Source organism: Salmo trutta, chromosome 13 (assembly GCF_901001165.1).
Source record: "Salmo trutta chromosome 13, fSalTru1.1, whole genome shotgun sequence".
NCBI classification, from domain to species: Eukaryota; Metazoa; Chordata; class Actinopteri; order Salmoniformes; family Salmonidae; genus Salmo; species Salmo trutta.
The window spans coordinates 86,810,218-86,831,175 of NC_042969.1; the positions used below are offsets into that span (position 1 = coordinate 86,810,218).

Consider the following 20,958-nt stretch of genomic DNA (forward strand, 5'->3'; position numbering starts at 1 on the left):
GCCACCTTCACTCACGCCGCCAAACTTACCCTAGTAAAACTGACTATCCTACCGATCCTCGACTTCGGCGATGTCATCTACAAAATGGCTTCCAATACTCTACTCATCAAATTGGATGCAGTCCATCACAGTGCCATCCGTTTTGTTACCAAATCACCTTATACCACCCACCACTGCGACCTGTATGCTCTAGTCGGCTGGCCCTCGCTACATATTCGTCGCCAGACCCACTGGCTCCAGCTCATCTATAAGACTATGCTAGGTAAAGCTCCGCCTTATCTCAGCTCACTGGTCATGATAACAACACCCACCCGTAGCACGCGCTCCAGCAGGTATATCTCACTGATCATCCCCAAAGCCAACACCTCATTTGGCCGCCTTTCATTCCAGTTCTCTGCTGCCAGTGACTGGAACGAATTGCAAAAATTGCTGAAGTTGGAGACTTTTATTTCCCTTACCAACTTTAAACATCAGCTATCTGAGCAGCTAACCGATCGCTGCAGCTGCACATAGTCCATCTGTACATTGCCCACCCAATCTACCTACCTCATCCCCATACTGTTTTTATTTTATTTACTTTTCTGCTCTTTTTGCACACTAGTATCTCTACATGCACATCTTCATATGCTCATTTATCACTCCAGTGTTAATCTGCTAAATTCTAATTATTTGCTCCTATGGCCTATTTATTGCCTTACCTCCTCATGCCTTTTGCATACATTGTATATAGACTTTATTTTTTCTACTGTATCATTGACTTGTTTATTGTGTTATTGGCTTGTTTGTTTACTCCATGTGTAACTCTGTGTTGTTGTCTGTGTCACAATGCTTTGCTTTATCTGACCAGGTCGCAGTTGGAAATGAGAACTTGCCTACCTGGTTAAATAAAGGACTTGTTCTCAACTAGCCTACCTGGTTAAATAAAGGACTTGTTCTCAACTGGCCTACCTGGTTAAATAAAGGACTTGTTCTCAACTAGCCAGTTGGAAATGAGAACTTGTTAAATAAAGGTGAAATAAAAAATTAAATAATTAAATAAAAGGAAGAAGCCACTGCTCCAAAACCGCCATAAAAAAGCCAGACTACGGTTTGCAACTGTACATGGGGACAAAGATCGTACTTTTTGAAGAAATGTCCTCTGGTCTGATGAAACAAAAATAGAACTGTTTGGCCATAATGACCATCGTTATGTTTGGAGGAAAAAGGGGGATGCTTGCAAGCCGAAGAACACCATCCCAACCGTGAAGCATGGGGGTGGCAGCATCATGTTGTGGGGGTGCTTTGCTACAGGAGGGACTGGTACACTTCACAAAACAGATGGCATCATGAGGGAGGAAAATTATGTGGATATATTGAAGCAACATCTCAAGACATCAGTCAGGAAGTTAAAGCTTAGTAGCAAATGGGTCTTCCAAATGGACAATGACCCCAAGAATACTTCCAAAGTTGTGGCAAAATGGCTTAAGGACAACAAAGTCAAGGTATTGGAGTGGCCATCACAAAGCCCTGACCTCAATCCTATAGAACATTTGTGGGCAGAACTGAAAAAGCCTGTGCGAGCAAGGAGGCCTACAAACCTGACTCAGTTACATGAGCTCTGTCAGGAGGAATGGGCCAAAATTCACCCAACTTATTGTGGGAAGCTTGTGGAAGGCTACCCAAAACGTTTGACCCAAATTAAACAATTTAAAGGCAATGCTACCAAATACTAATTGAGTGTATGTAAACTTCTGACCCACTGGGAATGTGATGAAAGAAGTAAAAGCTGAAATAAATCATTCTCTCTACTATTATTCTGACATTTCACATTCTTAAAATAAAGTGGTGATCCTAACTGACCTAAGACAGGGAATTTTTACTAGGATTAAATGTCAGGAACTGTGGAAAACTGAGTTTAAATGTATTTGGCTAAGGTGTATGTAAACTTCCGACTTCAACTGTGTGTGTGTGTTTTTTATGCATACATGCATACATACATACATACATACATACATACATGTGTGTGAGGTTATATATATATATATATAACCTAACATTCCCATCTAACCAATATATTAACCTTAGGTCACAAACATGTGGAATTCCTGCTTGCAAGTCATCTTATATCGTTGAGAATTTTAAAATCCTCTCAGTATGTTCGTGTCGAGATGATCCACTCGGATGCTTGGCAGGGGAACGTGACCCCATGTTACTATGTTACAAACACACACACACACACACACACTGGGACTTCCATGCTCTTACAGAGATATAGAGCGTATGATGTGAGGCAGGTTGGCTTGTGTTGCTGCAACGTTAAAGTGGTGTTGAGACAGTGGGCAGGACTCTGTGTGTGTGTGTGTGTGTGTGTGTGTGTGTGTGTGTGTGTGTGTGTCTTTCTCACTAGTTCATTATTGTCCTCATTAATTTCTTACTTTTAATGTCAATTGTTTTCATTTTATTATATTTCCTATTTATCTATCTGCATCATCATTGATTTGATGAGAGAGAGAGACCCCCCCCCCCCCCCCCCCCCCCCATCTGGTTGTCACTAGTATAACCCCAGGGCCTGTTTTAGTGTTGGTATGCAAAAGATTCTTCTGGAAACATGTAATGTGTGTTGTAGCCCTGACTGGTTGTTTTCTGCAGCCATCATCTCTGACAAGGCAGCAGCCTGAGAACGTCGCCGGTGCTATGACAACAATGCTTCAGCCCTTTCATTCATTCACAGTTCTATTTTGGATCTCTCGCTCGATTTTGATAATTAAACGGGTATCGGCCTATTTCTGCTCTGCCTTCATTATTTGGTGTTTTACGTTGTACAAAGAATATATATTTTTAATATTCTGCATGCGGTCTCAATTTGGTGTTTGTCACATTTTGTGAATTATTGGTTTGTGAGCGGACCCCAGATTTCACAACCATAAAGGTCAATGGGTTCTATAACTGATTTCAAGTATTTTTAGCCAGATCCTAATTGGTATGTTGAATTGTATGTTCCTTTTGATGGCCCTTTGTAATTTGTCTCTCAGATCGTTCACAGCTTTGTGGAAGTTACCTGTGGTGTTGATGTTTAGGCCAAGTTATATATAGTTTGTGTGCTCTAGGGCAACGATGTCTAGATGGAATTTGTATTTGTGGTCCTGGCAACTGGACCTTTTTCTGGAACTAAAAATTATGGAATTTATGGCACTCAAAATTCTTCCTCGTTTGGGAAGAAACAAGCCTGAAACCTTGAACAAAGACTGTTGACATCTAGTGGAAGCCATAGGAATTGCAATCTGGGAGCCGGATTTAACATTGACCCTATACGTTCTAATGGAAGAGCATGGGATCTAAAAAAAAATAAAAAAATTGGTTGGTTTTTCTTTGGATTTTCTTCTACCATATCAATTGTGTTATAGTCTCAAGCATTATTTTAACATTTCTACAAACTTCAAAGTGTTTTCTATCCAATTATATGCATATCCTGGCTTCTGGGCCTGAGTACTTTGGGCATGTCAGTCAGACAGGAAGTGGAGAAAATAGGGGCCTAACCTGATGAAGTTTTTGAGCAATTTCTGCATAGTGCATCTTTTAAGTTAGCTAGCCTTTTCCCTAACCCTTTAACCTAACCCCTAACCTTAATCCTAACCTCTAGCCTAGGTAACGTTACCATGTTAGTGTTAGCCACCTAGCTAAAGTTAGCAACAATAAATCGGAATTTGTAACATATCATACGTTTCAAATTCGTAACACATCAAATGAAATGGATGATGGACATCCACAAATGCATACATACCATACGGAACGTACCATATCACTCTAATTAAAGTTTACCATGTTACATCTACCCCTGTGTCCAGGTTGAAATTTGATGCTTCCCACGAGGGAGCTTCTGAGGCAATTAAACAGGAGAATGAGGCAGGAGGGATTTATAAGAAGGGAATAGACATTCCTGCTGGCACGACAGTCAGTTCTCAGTCTGAGGGGAGGGATCAGAGAAGGGGGAGGGATCAGAGAAGGGGGAGGGATCAGAGAAGGGGGAGGGATCAGAGAAGGGGGGAGGGATCAGAGAAGGGGGGAGGGATCAGAGAAGGGGGAGGGATCAGAGAAGGGGGAGGGATCAGAGAAGGGGGGGATCAGATAAGGAAGGAAGGAGGGAGGGAGGGATTAGAGAAGGGGGGAGGGATAAGAGAAGGAGGGAGGGGGAGGGATCAGAGAAGGGGGAGGGATCAGAGAAGGGGGGAGGGATCAGAGAAGGGGGGAGGGATCAGAGAAGGGGGAGGGATCAGAGAAGGGGGGGATCAGATAAGGAAGGAAGGAGGGATCAGAGAAGGGGGAGGGATCAGAGAAGGGGGAGGGATCAGAGAAGGGGGGATCAGATAAGGAAGGAAGGAGGGAGGGAGGGATTAGAGAAGGAGGGAGGGGGAGGGATAAGAGAAGGAGGGAGGGGGAGGGATCAGAGAAGGGGGAGGGATCAGAGAAGGGGGGAGGGATCAGAGAAGGGGGGAGGGATCAGAGAAGGGGGAGGGATCAGAGAAGGGGGGGATCAGATAAGGAAGGAAGGAGGGAGGGAGGGATCAGAGAAGGAGGGAAGGGGAGGGATAAGAGAAGGAGGGAGGGGGAGGGATAAGAGGAGGGGGGAGGGATCAGAGAAGGAGGTAAGGGAGGGCGGGATCAGGGATGGAGGGAGGGATCAGGAAGGAAGGGAGGGAGGGATCAGGGAAGGAGGGCGGGATCAGATCAGAGAGAGGGATCAGAGAACGAGGGGGGGAGGGATCAAGGAAGGAGGGAGGGATCAGGGAAGGAGGGAGGGATCAGGGAAGGAGGGAGGGATCAGAGAACAAGGGATCAGAGAGGGAGGGAGGCATGTGAGAGTGAGTGAGGAGAGAGTTTTACAAACAGCCACACCCCCTTCCTCTCACCCTGCTGTATTCTATCCCCCCAGTTCCTCAAATCAGCCTGGCAGGCAACGCACACACACACGCGGCACACAGCAGCAGCCAGCCAGTCAGTCACACACACTATACCGCCTCAGTCTTCCTTCTGCACAGTTGAGAGGAGTGTCAGGATTCGCCAGAATGGAGCGTGTAATGTCTCCAGTGATGTGGTGATTTTCTCTGAATCTGAGCAGTCGGTCTGAGGATAGATAGGAAGCACACTGGCTCTGTCTGCGTTGTTGCAGCAAGGTAAGGTTAACTCATTTCCATTTGCTGTGTGTGTGTGTGTCTAAAATGTTTTAGTGTAGCATGCAGTGTCTGTGTGTGTTCCTGAGATAGCTGCAGAGGCAAATGGCTCCTTGGTTTTAAATCCTTTTCCCTCCTAAAGGAGGTGTGAAGAAACCAAACCTTGTCTCTCACAACTAAGCAAGCAAAACGATGTCCACTTTTTGCTACAGTTGAAGTCGGAAGTTTACATACACTTAGGTTAGAGTCAATAAAACCTGTTTTTCAACCACTCCACAAATTTCTTGTTCACAAACTATAGTTTTGGCAAGTCGGTGAGGACATCTACTTTGTGCATGACACAAGTAATTTTTCCAACAATTGTTTACAGACAGATTATTTCACTTATAATTCACTGTATCATAATTCCAGTGGGTCAGAAGTTTACATACACTAAGTTGACTGTGCCTTTAAACAGCTTGGAAAATTCCAGAAAATTATGTCATGGCTTTAGAAGCTTCTGATAGGCTAATTTACATCATTTGAGTCAGTTGGAGGTGTACCTGTGGATGTATTTCAAGGCCTACCTTCAAACTCAGTGCCTCTTTGCTTGACATTTGTGGAAATCAAAAGAAATCAGCCAAGACCTCAGGAAATAAATTGTAGACCTCCACAAGTCTGGTTCATCCTTGGGAGCAATTTCCAAATGCCTGAAGGTACCACGTTCATCTGTACAAACAATAGTATGCATGTTTAAACACCATGGGACCACGCAGCCGCCCTACCGCTCAGGAAGGAGACATGTTCTGTCTCCTAGAGATGAACGTACTTTGGTACGAAAAGTGCAACTCAATCCCAGAAGAACAGCAAATGACCTTGTGAAGATGCTGGAGGAAACGGGTACAAAAGTATCTATATCCACAGTAAAGCGAGTCCTATATCGACATAACCTGAAAGGCCGCTCAGGAAGGAAGAAGCCACTGCTCCAAAACCGCCATAAAAAAGCCAGACTACGGTTTGCAACTGCACATGTGGACAAAGATTGTGCTTTTTGGAGAAATGTCCTCTGGTCTGATGAAACAAAAATAGAACAGTTTGGCCATAATGACCATTGTTATGTTTGGAGGAAAAAGGGGGAGGCTTGCAAGCCAAACAACACCATCCCAACCGTGAAGCATGGGTGTGGCAGCATCATGTTGTGGGGGTGCTTTGCTGCAGGAGGGACTGGTGCACTTCACAAAATAGATGGCATCGTGAGGAAGGGAAATTTGTGTGGATATATTGAAGCAGCATCTCAAGACATCAGTCAGGAAGTTAAAGCTTGGTCGCAAATGGGTCTTCCAAATGGACAATGACCCCAAGCATACTTCCACAGTTGTGGCAAAATGGCTTAAGGACAACAAAGTCAAGGTATTGGAGTGGCCATCACAAAGCCCTGACCTCAATCCTATAGAAAATCTGTGGGTATAACTGAAAACGCGTGTGCGAGCAAGGAGGCCTACAAACCTGACTCAGTTACACCAGCTCTGTCGGGAGGAATGGGCCAAAATTCACGCAACTTATTGTGGGAAGCTTGTGGAAGGCTACCCGAAACATTTGACCCAAGACAAACAATTGAAAGGCAATGCTACCAAATACTAATTGAGTGTTTGTAAACTTGTGACCCACTGGGAATGTGATGAAAGATATAAAAAAAATCATTCTCTCTACTTTTATTCTGACATTTCACATTCTTAAAATAAAGTGGTGATCCTAACTGACCTAACACAGGGAATTTTTACCAGGATTAAATGTCAGGAATTGTGAAAAACTGAGTTGAAATGTATTTGGCTAAGGTGTATGTAAACTTCTGACTTCAACTGTACATCCTTACTAGTCTCCAGTGACTTCAACTGTACATCCTTACTAGTCTCCAGTGACTTCAACTGTACATCCTTACTAGTCTCCAGTGACTTCAACTGTACATCCTTACTAGTCTCCAGTGACTTCAACTGTACATCCTTACTAGTCTCCAGTGACTTCAACTGTACATCCTTACTAGTCTCCAGTGACTTCAACTGTACATCCTTACTAGTCTCCAGTGACTTCAACTGTACATCCTTACTAGTCTCCAGTGACTTCAACTGTACATCCTTACTAGTCTCCAGTGACTTCAACTGTACATCCTTACTAGTCTCCAGTGACTTCAACTGTACATCCTTACTAGTCTCCAGTGACTTCAACTGTACATCCTTACTAGTCTCCAGTGACTTCAACTGTACATCCTTACTAGTCTCCAGTGACTTCAACTGTACATCCTTACTAGTCTCCAGTGACTTCAACTGTACATCCTTACTAGTCTCCAGTGACTTCAACTGTACATCCTTACTAGTCTCCAGTGACTTCAACTGTACATCCTTACTAGTCTCCAGTGACTTCAACTGTACATCCTTACTAGTCTCCAGTGACTTCAACTGTACATCCTTACTAGTCTCCAGTGACTTCAACTGTACATCCTTACTAGTCTCCAGTGACTTCAACTGTACATCCTTACTAGTCTCCAGTGACTTCAACTGTACATCCTTACTAGTCTCCAGTGACTTCAACTGTACATCCTTACTAGTCTCCAGTGACTTCAACTGTACATCCTTACTAGTCTCCAGTGACTTCAACTGTACATCCTTACTAGTCTCCAGTGACTTCAACTGTACATCCTTACTAGTCTCCAGTGACTTCAACTGTACATCCTTACTAGTCTCCAGTGACTTCAACTGTACATCCTTACTAGTCTCCAGTGACTTCAACTGTACATCCTTACTAGTCTCCAGTGACTTCAACTGTACATCCTTACTAGTCTCCAGTGACTTTAACTGTACATCCTTACTAGTCTCCAGTGACTTCAACTGTACATCCTTACTAGTCTCCAGTGACTTTAACTGTATGTTGCCGTTCATATGTTTTCACAATACTGTACAATTCAGTTGGTTGTGATAGTAGCTATATGTAAAAGTTAGCATGAGGGACTGACTAGTCTGATGGTTCCTCCGTCCTCAGTTTCTGGACTTGTCTCTGTGATTTTCCGCTGTTTGTTGCTACTTGGCTATCTGCCAAACTTTTTACTTTTTAATACATTTTCCAACGTCTTATATTTTTCCTCGCTCTACTTTTTTCATTCAACTTTTTTTTTTTTTTACCCCGGACGTTTTATCTGGACATGGTGCACCTGTACACAGCCCATCTGTAAATAGCCCATCCAACTACCTCATCTCCATATTGTTATTTATTATTCTTTTGGTGATCCTTTGCACCCCAGTATTTCTACTTGCACATTCATCTTCTGCACATCTATCACTCCAGTGTTTAATTGCTAAATTGTAATTATTTTGCCACTGTGGCCTATTTATTGCCTTACCTCCGTTATCCTACCTCATTTGCACACACTGTATATAGACTTTTTTTTTCTCTTGTGTTATTGACTGTATGTTTTGTTTATTCCATGTGTAATTCTGTGTTGTTGTTTGTGTCGAACTGCTTTGCTTTATTCTTGGCCAGGTCGCAATTGTAAATGAGAACTTGTTCTCAAAACTAGCCTACCTGGTTAAATAAAGGACTTGTTCTCAACTGGCCTACCTGGTTAAATTATGGTTAAATAAATAAGTGTCCTGGGAAAATGGGGCCGAAGGACTGTAGGTTTGTTGAATCTCAATCTATTTAAACCCAGGTTTCTTGCTTCTGTGTCTTTTTGTGCTAAAGGAAGCCCAGATCAGGGTGAGAATGGGTCATCTGCTGCCTGTCATAGTTATGGAAATGTTGCCTAGCAACCGTCATCCTAGAACTTAGCAGGACACGAGGTCAAGGGGTAGTAGGGCTCTGGTTTCAACTCTCAGAGCTGACCAAGACTAGGACTAGCTGAGAAGAGGATTTGGGTGAGGGATTTTTAGCTACTCTGATATTCAGTGTTAGGACTAAAAAGGGAGTGTGGGAGGGTGATGGGCGATTATGGCCTAAAAATTATATACAAACACACACACACATTTTGTGTATAGGTCAATAACACTGTATGGTAAATTCTACCTGGACTAAATATAGGTCTTCCACAACCAAGACCCCCTATTAGTTTAACCTGGTTGTTTGCAATAATCACTGATCTGGCTTTTAAGTCTATGAAAATACTATAATTGTTACAAATTTAACCAGAACCATGTACAAGGCACATCCACGAATAAATGACCGACTTCTTGTAGCAGGAATTATAGAAAAAGAACATAGGGTCTCATAAACAATCTCTAAAGCACAAGTCCATGTGTTAGTGAGTAGCCAACTAATCTTTTATATTTAAAGTCTAGCCAACTTATCTTTATATTTAGTCTAGCCAACTTGGATCTGTCACAGTGCCCCTGTGACAACAATTTTGGACCCCCTTGTGGCCCCCTTAAATGTGGAGTATGAAATAATTTTTACATAACAAATTTTTGCTATTGTTCTTTTTTTTTACATCCGTTATTAGACAGTGGTCAACGATGATGATTATGAACATGGTCTTTTGCCTGCTAATGCAGAGAAGAAAACGATATGACAACAATAACGTCTAATGTAACTGGCCCCTCTAACAGTACAACTGGCCCCAGCTTGGCCCCCCCAGATGAAATGGTCTAGAACCACCACTGGTTGTTCACATGTCGTTCACCACAAAAGAGGCTTATTGGAGCTGTCATTTGTGACTAAGATATGTAAACGTGTGCTTTAAACAATGTACATTTTGTTGATTGCGAGGCATAAAATGATGATTATTTATTCATATTCATGCATGTAGGAATGTTTTTTTTCTTCATCGTTGATCGTTGATAATACAGTTTATTTTTTGTAGAGTTTAGTCACATCATTTCTGAAATTTGCAGTAAGTCAGACTTATTAGCTGACTACTAGCTGACCCCAGTAAGTCGGACTTATTAGCCCCCCCCCCCCGCTGACCCCTCAGTTCAGTTTAATAACCCTTTTATATAATGGGCATCCTTTTAAAACAAGAATAATAAAAACAGCTTTTTCATCAGCTTCCACTGTCCTTTTCTCTTTTCACTTCCTGCTGAAAGGTGATGTTTTGGGGGGGGGGGGGGGCAAAGGAAATACCCCACCATATAAAACATCTAGATATGCAAAGTGGTTGTTGAGATTAGGGCTTTTACAACAGTGTGACTTTCTTATTAGACAGACAACAGAACAGAGTGACATTGTTGTCCTGAACTAGAGGGACCAGTAGGACTGTGTGATCAGGTTGTGTGACCAGGACTTTGTGTGTGAGTGACTAGGACTGTGTGTGTGTGTGTGTGTGTGTGTGTGTGTGTGTGTGTGTGTGTGTGTGTGTGTGTGTGTGTGTGTGTGTGTGTGTGTGTGTGTGTGTGTGTGTGTGTGACTAGGACTGTGTGTGTGACTAGGACTGTGTGTGTGTGTGTGTGACTAGGACTGTGTGTGTGTGTGAGTGACTAGGACTGTGTGTGTGAGTGACTAGGACTGTGTGTGTGTGAGTGACTAGGACTGTGTGTGTGTGTGACTAGGACTGTGTGTGTGAGTGACTAGGACTGTGTGTGTGTGTGTGACTAGGACTGTGTGTGTGATTGTTTGAGACCAGCACAGCCCAGATGTTTCTGTTCCTCCACAGCTTTGTGTGTGTGTTGTGTGTGTGTGTGTGTGTGTGTGTGTGTGTGTGTGTGTGTGTGTGTGTGTGTGTGTGTGCCAAGACCCAGATGGGTCACGCCTCAATGCACAGGGGGCTGGAGGAAAGGAAGATTAGGGGAGTAGTGGTTGTGGAGGGGGTTTCCTGGAGTTATGGCATCCGCATGCTTCCCATCCCAAACATTTCGGGTACAGTTTGATCTCCTCTGCCAAAATGTCAGATTTCTTGAATTATCTGAAAATAAATTCTGACTATTTTGAGGAAGTGTATACTGGCTTCGGCGCCTCGTTTTTCAAGCGAATGGCTTTTTAAGAGAGTATGCAAGCACTCTCATTTTGGTTCGCCTAGCCGAGATTGGAGCATGCTGACGCCTTTGGGGTTAACTCCTGGGGGGGGTTGGGGTTAACTCCTGGGGGGGTGGGGTTAGCTCCTGGGGGGGGTTGGGATTAACTCCTGGGGGGGGGGTTAACTCCTGGGGGGGGTTGGGGTTAACTCCTGGGAGGGGGTTGGGGTTAACCCCTGGGAGGGGGTTGGGGTTAACCCCTGGGAGGGGGTTGGGGTTAACTCCTGGGTGGGGGTTGGGGGGTTGGGGTTAACTCCTGGGAGGGGGTTGGGGTTAACTCCTGGGAGGGGGTTGGGGTTAACTCCTGGGGGGGATTGGGGTTAACTCCTGGGAGGGGATTGGGGTTAACTCCTGGGAGGGGGTTGTGGTTAACTCCTTGGGGGGAGGGGGGGTTAACTCCTCGGGGGGTTGGGGCTAACTCCTGGAGGGGGGGTTGGGGTTAACTCCTGGGAGGGGGTTGGGGTTAACTCCTGGGGGGGGAGGGGGGGGGGGGGTTGGGGTTAACTCCTGGGAGGGGGTTGGGGTTAACTCCTGGGGGGAGGGGGGGGGGGGGGTTGGGGTTAACTCCTGGAGGGGGGGTTGGGGTTAACTCCTGGGAGGGGGTTGGGGTTAACTCCTGGGGGGGGGGGGGTTGGGGTTAACTCCTGGAGTACTGTGGTGGTTGTGGATGCAGAGGAGAATTTAGCCTGTCATGTTTGTCTCCCATGGGGTTTGAGTTAGCTCTGAGCTGTCTGTATATATCAAATCTGATCTGTATGGGTCAGATTTGATCTCTATGGATCTGATCTGTATAGATGCACAACTGGTACGGTCAGAGAATTCTGTGCTTTCTTTTTAAAAAAATAGCATTTTCTGGGATTTCTTTTTGTATTTGATGTGAACTCTGCATAGTTGTGGAAGAGCTTGTAAGTAAGCATTTCGCTGTATGGTTTTACACCGGTTGTATACCGTGCACGTGACAAACAAACTGCGCATGTGTTTTGAAAGCCAGATTTTCTTCTCTGAAGAAGACCGTCTCTGTCTCTGATGTCCTTTCTCATGTGTGGGTCATATGTGGAAACTTGCCGTCTCGACTCTCACGTCAAGGACTCAAATGAAACCCTATTGGTGGACTTTGTCACCAGCTTTAAGGTCATTGTCAGTAGAGTTTACACTCCTGCCTGCGCTGGTCATCACAGCTTCAATAGAGGACGTCCACTCGGTTTGCCTCGGTTCAGCTACCTTGAAGATCGAGTGTCTTTTTAACCGTTTTTTTTTTTTATCGTCACCCTGTTTAAAATGTATTCAACCTTTTTATTCCTTCAGATTGATATGAGGGGTTGACAGGAAGTGGAAAAGGGTTTGTCCCAAACAGCAGGGCTCTGGTCATAAGTGATACACTACAGGGTGTTTTGAGTCTTTTAGTTGATTGTGTGTCTGAGTTTTTTTGTTGTTGAGTGTTACATAAAGAAACAGCCAAGCCACATCGCATAGCAGAGCTTCAGCTTGATATTGAAAAGCTTGCTGACCTGGAACACATTGATCGCTTTGCTGGAAGGAGACTCTAATCACGGCGGATTAACAGAGAACACATTCTCAATACATCACCACGCTGCTGCTAACTGTCCTTGGCTCTGTGTCATGTTGTCTAGCCAATCCGTGGTCAGCTTTGTGTCCAGTCTTGTAGCCAGCAAAGGAATGAAGTCCGTAGTTAAGGGATGTTTTTAAATGCCTGGACCAGACAGACAGGCACGGAGGCCACTAGCTGCCACACGAATGATTAGGAAGTGAAAGACAGCCTGCCAGCGTCTTGGCCTCAGACTGCCAGCATCTTGGCCTTTATTTGTCAGAGTTTGCAGGCCCACCCACTGGGGAGCCAGACCCAGCCATTTTCCCACAAAAGGGCTTTATTACAGACAGAAATACTCCTCAGCACCCCCTCTCCTCCTCCATCCTCAGATGTTCCCACAGGTGAAGAAGCCGGATGTGGAGGTCCTGGGCTGGCGTGGTTACATGTGGTCTATGGTTGTGAGGCCGGTTGGACGTACTGACAAATTCTCTAAAATGACATTGGAGGCGGCTAATGGTAGAGAAATTAACTTTAAATGATTTGGGAACAGCTCTGTGGGCGATCCTGCAGTCAGCATGCCAATTACACGCTCCCTCAATTTGAGACATTTGTGGCATTGCGTTGTGTGACAAAACTGCACATTTTAGAGTGGCCTTTTATTGTCCCCCAGCACAAGGTACACCTGTGTAATGATCATGCTGTTTAATTGTCTTCTTGATATGCCACAACTGTCAGGTGGACGGATTATCTTGGCAAAGGAGGAATGCTCACTAACAGGGATGTAAACACATTTGTGCACAAAGTTTGAGAGAAATAAGCTTTTTGTGCGTATGGTATATTTCTGGGATCTTTTATTTCAGCTCATGAAACATGGGACCAACACTTCACATGTTGCGTTTTTAAAATATTTTTGTTCAATGTATATTTAAACTTACTTTCAATGATAGTTGTAATGACATCAAGTCTATTGTCAAGATATACTATCATCAGACAGAATTCTGCCTTCCAGAATCCACCTTTACTCACCTATAAAACCATCCAGAAATGTATTCATCCTGTTGGTTAAATCAGATTAAGTCAGAGAGAGAAAAGAGGCCTTACATAAGGATGTTTCCCCTGTAGATCCTGTAGCACCATAAGGATGTTTCCCCTGTAGATCCTGTACCTCCTGTAGCACTATAAGGATGTTTCCCCTGTACCTCCTGTAGCACCATAAGGATGTTTCCCCTGTACCTCCTGTAGCACCATAAGGATGTTTCCCCTGTACCTCCTGTAGCACCATAAGGATGTTTCCCCTGTACCTCCTGTAGCACCATAAGGATGTTTCCCCTGTAGATCCTGTACCTCCTGTAGCACCATAAGGATGTTTCCACTGTAGATCATGTACCTCCTGTAGCACCGTAAGGATGTTTCCCCTGTAGATCCTGTAGCACCATAAGGATGTTTCCCCTGTAGATCCTGTACCTCCTGTAGCACCATAAGGATGTTTCCCCTGTACCTCCTGTAGCACCATAAGGATGTTTCCCCTGTACCTCCTGTAGCACCATAAGGATGTTTCCCCTGTAGATCCTGTAGCACCATAAGGATGTTTCCCCTGTAGATCATATAGCACCATAAGGATGTTTCCCTGTACCTCCTGTAGCACCATAAGGATGTTTCCCCTGTACCTCCTGTAGCACCATAAGGATGTTTCCCCTGTAGATCATATAGCACCATAAGGATGTTTCCCCTGTAGATCCTGTAGCACCATAAGGATGTTTCCCCTGTACCTCCTGTAGCACCATAAGGATGTTTCCCCTGTAGATCATGTAGCACCATAAGGATGTTTCCCCTGTACCTCCTGTAGCACCATAAGGATGTTTCCCCTGTAGATCCTGTAGCACCATAAGGATGTTTCCCCTGTACCTCCTGTAGCACCATAAGGATGTTTCCCCTGTAGATCATGTACCTCCTGTAGCACCATAAGGATGTTTCCCCTGTACCTCCTGTAGCACCATAAGGATGTTTCCCCTGTAGATCATGTACCTCCTGTAGCACCATAAGGATGTTTCCCCTGTAGATCATGTAGCACCATAAGGATGTTTTCCCCCTGTAGATCATGTACCTCCTGTAGCACCATAAGGATGTTTCCCCTGTACCTCCTGTAGCACCATAAGGATGTTTCCCCTGTACCTCCTGTAACACCATAAGGATGTTTCCCCTGTAGATCATGTACCTCCTGTAGCACCATAAGGATGTTTCCCTGTAGATCATGTACCTCCTGTAGCACCATAAGGATGTTTCCCCTGTAGATCGTGTAGCACCATAAGGATGTTTTCCCCCTGTAGATCATGTACCTCCTGTAGCACCATAAGGATGTTTCCCCTGTAGATCCTGTAGCACCATAAGGATGTTTCCCCTGTACCTCCTGTAGCACCATAAGGATGTTTCCCCTGTAGATCATGTACCTCCTGTAGCACCATAAGGATGTTTCCCCTGTAGATCATGCACCTCCTGTAGCACCATAAGGATGTTTCCCATGTAGATCCTGTAGCACCATAAGGATGTTTCCCCTGTACCTCCTGTAGCACCATAAGGATGTTTCCCCTGTAGATCATGTAGCACCATAAGGATGTTTCCCCTGTACCTCCTGTAGCACCATAAGGATGTGTCCCCTGTAGATCCTGTAGCACCATAAGGATGTTTCCCCTGTAGATCCTGTACCTCCTGTAGCACCATAAGGATGTTTCCCCTGTACCTCCTGTAGCACCATAAGGATGTTTTCCATGTAGATCCTGTAGCACCATAAGGATGTTTCCCCTGTACCTCCTGTAGCACCATAAGGATGTTTCCCCTGTAGATCATGCACCTCCTGTAGCACCATAAGGATGTTTCCCCTGTAGATCATGTACCTCCTGTAGCACCATAAGGATGTTTCCCATGTAGATCCTGTAGCACCATAAGGATGTTTCCCCTGTACCTCCTGTAGCACCATGAGGATGTTTCCCCTGTAGATCATGTAGCACCTTAAGGATGTTTCCCCTGTACCTCCTATAGCACCATAAGGATGTTTCCCCTGTACCTCCTGTAGCACCATAAGGATGTTTCCCCTGTAGATCCTGTACCTCCTGTAGCACCATAAGGATGTTTCCCCTGTAGATCATGTAGCACCATAAGGATGTTTCCCCTGTACCTCCTGTAGCACCATAAGGATGTTTCCCCTGTACCTCCTGTAACACCATAAGGATGTTTCCCCTGTAGATCATGTACCTACTGTAACACCATAAGGATGTTTCCCCTGTAGATCCTGTACCTCCTGTAGCACCATAAGGATGTTTCCCCTGTAGATCCTGTAGCACCATAAGGATGTTTCCCCTGTAGATCCTGTACCTCCTGTAGCACCATAAGGATGTTTCCCCCTGTACCTCCTGTAGCACCATAAGGATGTTTCCCCTGTACCTCATGTAGCACCATAAGGATGTTTCCCCTGTAGATCATGTAGCACCATAAGGATGTTTCCCCTGTACCTCCTGTAGCACCATAAGGATGTTTCCCCTGTAGATCCTGTACCTCCTGTAGCACCATAAGGATGTTTCCCCTGTACCTCCTGTAGTACCATAAGGATGTTTCCCCTGTACCTCCTGTAGTACCATAAGGATGTTTCCCCTGTACCTCCTGCAGCACCATAAGGATGTTTCCCCTGTAGATCCTGTAGCACCATAAGGATGTTTCCCCTGTACCTCCTGCAGCACCATAAGGATGTTTCCCCTGTACCTCCTGTAGCACCATAAGGATGTTTCCCCTGTACCTCCTGTAGCACCATAAGGATATTTCCCCTGTACCTCCTGTAGCACCATAAGGACATGTTGTAACGATGCATGACCTCAGACTTTTACGACCTATGAGATAAAGTCATGTGTAACTTGCACTACTAAAGGAATTATGCCTTCCAGAAAAGCCATGTGGATATGCCCAATTAAATTCTCTATCTCCACACGGTTTAAACAAAGAACTGGATTTCACCTCCTGCCTATAAGCCAAATTTCGACTGTTTATACAAGAACACTGTCCATATCAGATTTTTCATATCGTTTATGAGTTAACCCCGCATTATAATGAACAGCCCAAGACTGATGTCCTTTGTAGTAAGCTATCTCATGAATTTATATAATGTATCCAAGTGAGCAGACACCAAAGTCAATTGATTCATGAATTGCCCTTTGTTCCCATACGCTATAATTCTGGTTTTTTTTTTGTGACTAACTTGTAGACCAGAAAAGCCACACCCCTGATTAGAAGTACCTGCTGCTCATTGGTTGTTCCCTACAAAATACTGTTTTAAAATAAAATTGTATCTACATACTAAAGAAGGCTGAAAAACCAAAACGTCTCTTTACTCTATCCCTGATGCTGTGAAAATAATAAAATAAAAAATAATGAAGTAAGCTTTATGCAACATTTTTTTTTGAGTACGGACCCAGTACACCTTTTTGTGTGTCTTGGCCTCAGCCTATCGGTGTCTTGGCCTCAGCCTATCGGTGTCTTGGCCTCAGCCTATCGGTGTCTTGGCCTCAGCCTACTTGTGTCTTGGCCTCAGCCTATCGGTGTCTTGGCCTCAGCCTATCGGTGTCTTGGCCTCAGCCTACTTGTGTCTTGGCCTCAGCCTATCGGTGTCTTGGCCTCAGCCTATCGGTGTCTTGGCCTCAGCCTATCGGTGTCTTGGCCTCAGCCTATCGGTGTCTTGGCCTCAGCCTATCGGTGTCTTGGCCTCAGCCTACCGGTGTCTTGGCTTCTTGTGTGAAAATCCACTGTGACACAGAGCTACAGGGGTGGGCAACTCCAGTCCTCGAGAACCTGATTTGGTGTTCTACTCTATTATTGGAGTCAGGTGTGTTAGCTGAGCCTGGGGCAAAACTGTGACACCAATCAGGCCCTCGAGGACTGGAATTGCCCACCCCTGTACCCCCATCCTGTGCTACCTGATGCTAATAGATCATGTTAATGCTAATAGATGTGAGGTGTCCTATGCTAGATGCTAATAGCTGCTAATGCTAATAGACGTGAGGTGTCCTATGCTAGATGCTAATAGCTGCTAATGCTAATAGACGTGAGGTGTCCTATGCTAGATGCTAATAGCTGCTAATGCTAATAGACGTGAGGTGTCCTATGCTAGATGCTAATAGCTGCTAATGCTAATAGACGTGAGGTGTCCTATGCTAGATGCTAATAGCTGCTAATGCTAATAGACGTGAGGTGTCCTATGCTAGATGCTAATAGCTGCTAATGCTAATAGACGTTAGGTATTTTTTGGGGTATTTTATTAGGATCCCATTAGCAGTTGCTAAAACAGCAGCTAATCTTCCTGAAACATGTCACAATACAGAACATTAATAGACAAGAACAGCTCAAGGACAGAACAATAGTCTACATATCAATACATAGACTAAATATCTAGGTCAAATAGGGGAGAGGCGTTGTGCCGTGAGGTGTTGCTTTATCTGTTTTTTGAAAACAACAGGTTTACTGTTTATTTGAGCAGTATGAGATGGAAGGAAGATCCATGCAATAAGGGCTCTATATAATACTGTACGCTTTCTTGAATTTGTTCTGGATTTGGGGACTATGAAAAGACCCCTGGTGGCATGTCTGGTGGGGTAAGTGTGTGTGTGTGTGTGTTAGAGCTGTGTGTAAGTTGACTATGCAAACAAGTTGGTATTTTCAATAAGTGATACAGTCTCTCCTCAACTCATAGGCAAGAGTATTAATATCAGCCCTCTGATTACAATGAAGAGCAGGACGTGCCGTTCTGTTCTGGGACAGCTGCAGCTTAACTAGGTCTTTCTTAGCAGCACTGGACCACACGACTGGACAACAATCAAGATAAGACAACTAGAGCCTGCAGAACTTGCTTTTTGGAGTGTGGTGTCAAAAAGCAGAGCATGACTTTATCACAGACAGACCTCTCTCCATCTTTATAACCATTTGATCTATATGTTTTGACCATGACAGTTTACAATCTAAGGTAACACCAGGTAATTGAGTCTCCTCAACTTGTTCAACAGCCACACCATTCATTGTCCTATGGCGGCAGGGAAGCCTAGTGGTTAGAGTGTTGGGTTAGTAACTGAAAGGTTGCAAGTTCGAATCCCCAAATCTGTCGTTCTGCCCCTGAACAAGGCAGTTAACCCACTGTTCCCCGGGCGCCGAAGACGTGGATGTCGATTTAAGGCAGCCCCCCTCACCTCTCTGATTCAGAGGGGTTGGGTTAAATGCAGAAAGACACATTTCAGTTGAAGGCATTCAGTTGTACAACTGACTAGGTATCCCCCCTTTCCTTAAATTATAGATGTGAGGTGTCCTATGCTAATAACTGATAATGGTAATAGACGTGAGGTGTCCTATGCTAATAGCGGCTAATGCTAATAGATGTGAGTTGTCCTATATTTAGATGCCAATAGCTGCTAATGCTAGTAGATGTGAGGTGTCCTATGCTAGATGCTAATGGCTGCTAATGCTAATAGACGTGAGGTGTCCTATTCAATAAACCTGTATTCATCCCTCAATTCATAATTGCTTACTTTTTAACTCTGCACTGTTGGGAAAGGGCTCGTAAGTAAGCATATCATGGTAAAGTCTAAACCTGTTTGGCGTATGTGACAAAGTTTGATTTGAGTGGCAGTGATGGAGGGCGACGCTAATAGCTCTGAGGTATCCTATGGTTGATGCTAATGCTCATAGCTCGGAGGTATCCTATGGTTGATGCTAATGCTCATAGCTCGGAGGTATCCTATGGTTGTTGCTAATGCTCATAGCTCGGAGGTATCCTATGGTTGTTGCTAATGCTCATAGCTGTGAGGTATCCTATGGTTGATGCTAATGCTCATAGCTCGGAGGTATCCTATGGTTGATGCTAATGCTCATAGCTCGGAGGTATCCTATGGTTGTTGCTAATGCTCATAGCTCGGAGGTATCCTATGGTTGTTGCTAATGCTCATAGCTCGGAGGTATCCTATGGTTGTTGCTAATGCTCATAGCTGTGAGGTATCCTATGGTTGATGCTAATGCTCATAGCTCGGAGGTATCCTATGCTTGATGCTAATGCTCATAGCTGTGAGGTACAGTTTGAAGTCGAAGTTTACAAACACCTTCCTGACATTTAATCCTAGTAAAAATCCCTTGTCTTAGGTCAGTTAAGATCACCACTTTATTTTAAGAATGTGAAATGTCAGAATTATAGTAGAGAGAGTGATTTATTTTTTATTTCACCTTTATTTAACCAGGTAGGCTAGTTGAGAACAAGTTCTCATTTGCAACTGCGACCTGGCCAAGATAAAGCGTAGCAACTCGACACATACAACAACACAGAGTTACACATGGAATAAACAAAACATACAGTCAATAATACAGTAGAACAAAAGAAAACAAAAAGTCTATATACAGTAAGATAAGGGAGTTAAGGTGTCACAGGTTCCAACGAGAGTGGCGCCCCTCCTCGGTCGGGCGGCGCTCGGCGGTCGTCGTCGCCGGCCTATTAGCTGCCACCGATCATTGTTTCTGTGTCGTTTAGTTTTGTCTGTCTGTTCCGCACCTGTTTTGTGTATGTCATTAGTGGGGACTTATTTAATGTGTGTTTTCAGTTGGGATTTTGTGCGGGATTGTTTATTGTCTACATTGTGTTACCGACAGTTTTGTCGAGTGAGTTACCGGCTGCGCTCCTTGCGCCTTGTAATTATATTTTGTGTTTTATGGGCGCAGTTCAAAATACGTGAACTTTGTATAGCGCCCTGTGCTTTTCGGCGTTTGTGTGTGTCAGGTGTATTAAAAGACACTCACCTCCAGCACCTCTGTCTCCTGCATTTGATTCCGCCTATCCGCCAGTCCAACTCAGTCGTGACATAAGGCAATAAATAGGCCATGGTGGTGAAGTAATTACAATATAGCAATTAAACACTGGAATGGTAGATGTGCAGAAGATGAATGTGCAAGTAGAGATACTGGGGTGCAAAGGAGAAATAAATAAATAAATACAGTATGGGGATGAGGTAGGTAGATAGATGGGCTGTTTACAGATGGGCTATGTACAGGTGCAGTGATCTGTGAGCTGCTCTGACAGCTGGTGCTTAAAGCTAGTGAGGGAAATATGAGTCTCCAGCTTCAGAGATTTTTGCAGTTCGTTCCAGTCATTGGCAGCAGAGAACTGGAAGGAAAGACGACCAAAGGAGGAATTGGCTTTGGGGGTGACCAGTGAGATATACCTGCTGGAGCGCGTGCTACGGGTGGGTGCTGCTATGGTGACCAGTGAGCTGAGATA

The 20,958-nt window shown here is 44.5% G+C and overlaps 1 protein-coding gene across 2 annotated transcripts in view; it reads left to right on the top strand.

Annotated features, from left to right (window-relative positions):
* Positions 1-4,933: 4,933 nt before the first annotated feature.
* The window catches only part of LOC115206681 (TIAM Rac1 associated GEF 1), a 124,068-nt gene continuing 108,043 nt past the window's right edge, over positions 4,934-20,958 (top strand). For both annotated transcript variants that reach the window (XM_029773879.1, XM_029773880.1), the window contains exon 1: positions 4,934-5,150. The gene's annotated coding sequence lies outside the window, so the exon portion shown is untranslated. The remainder of the gene's footprint in view (positions 5,151-20,958) is intronic.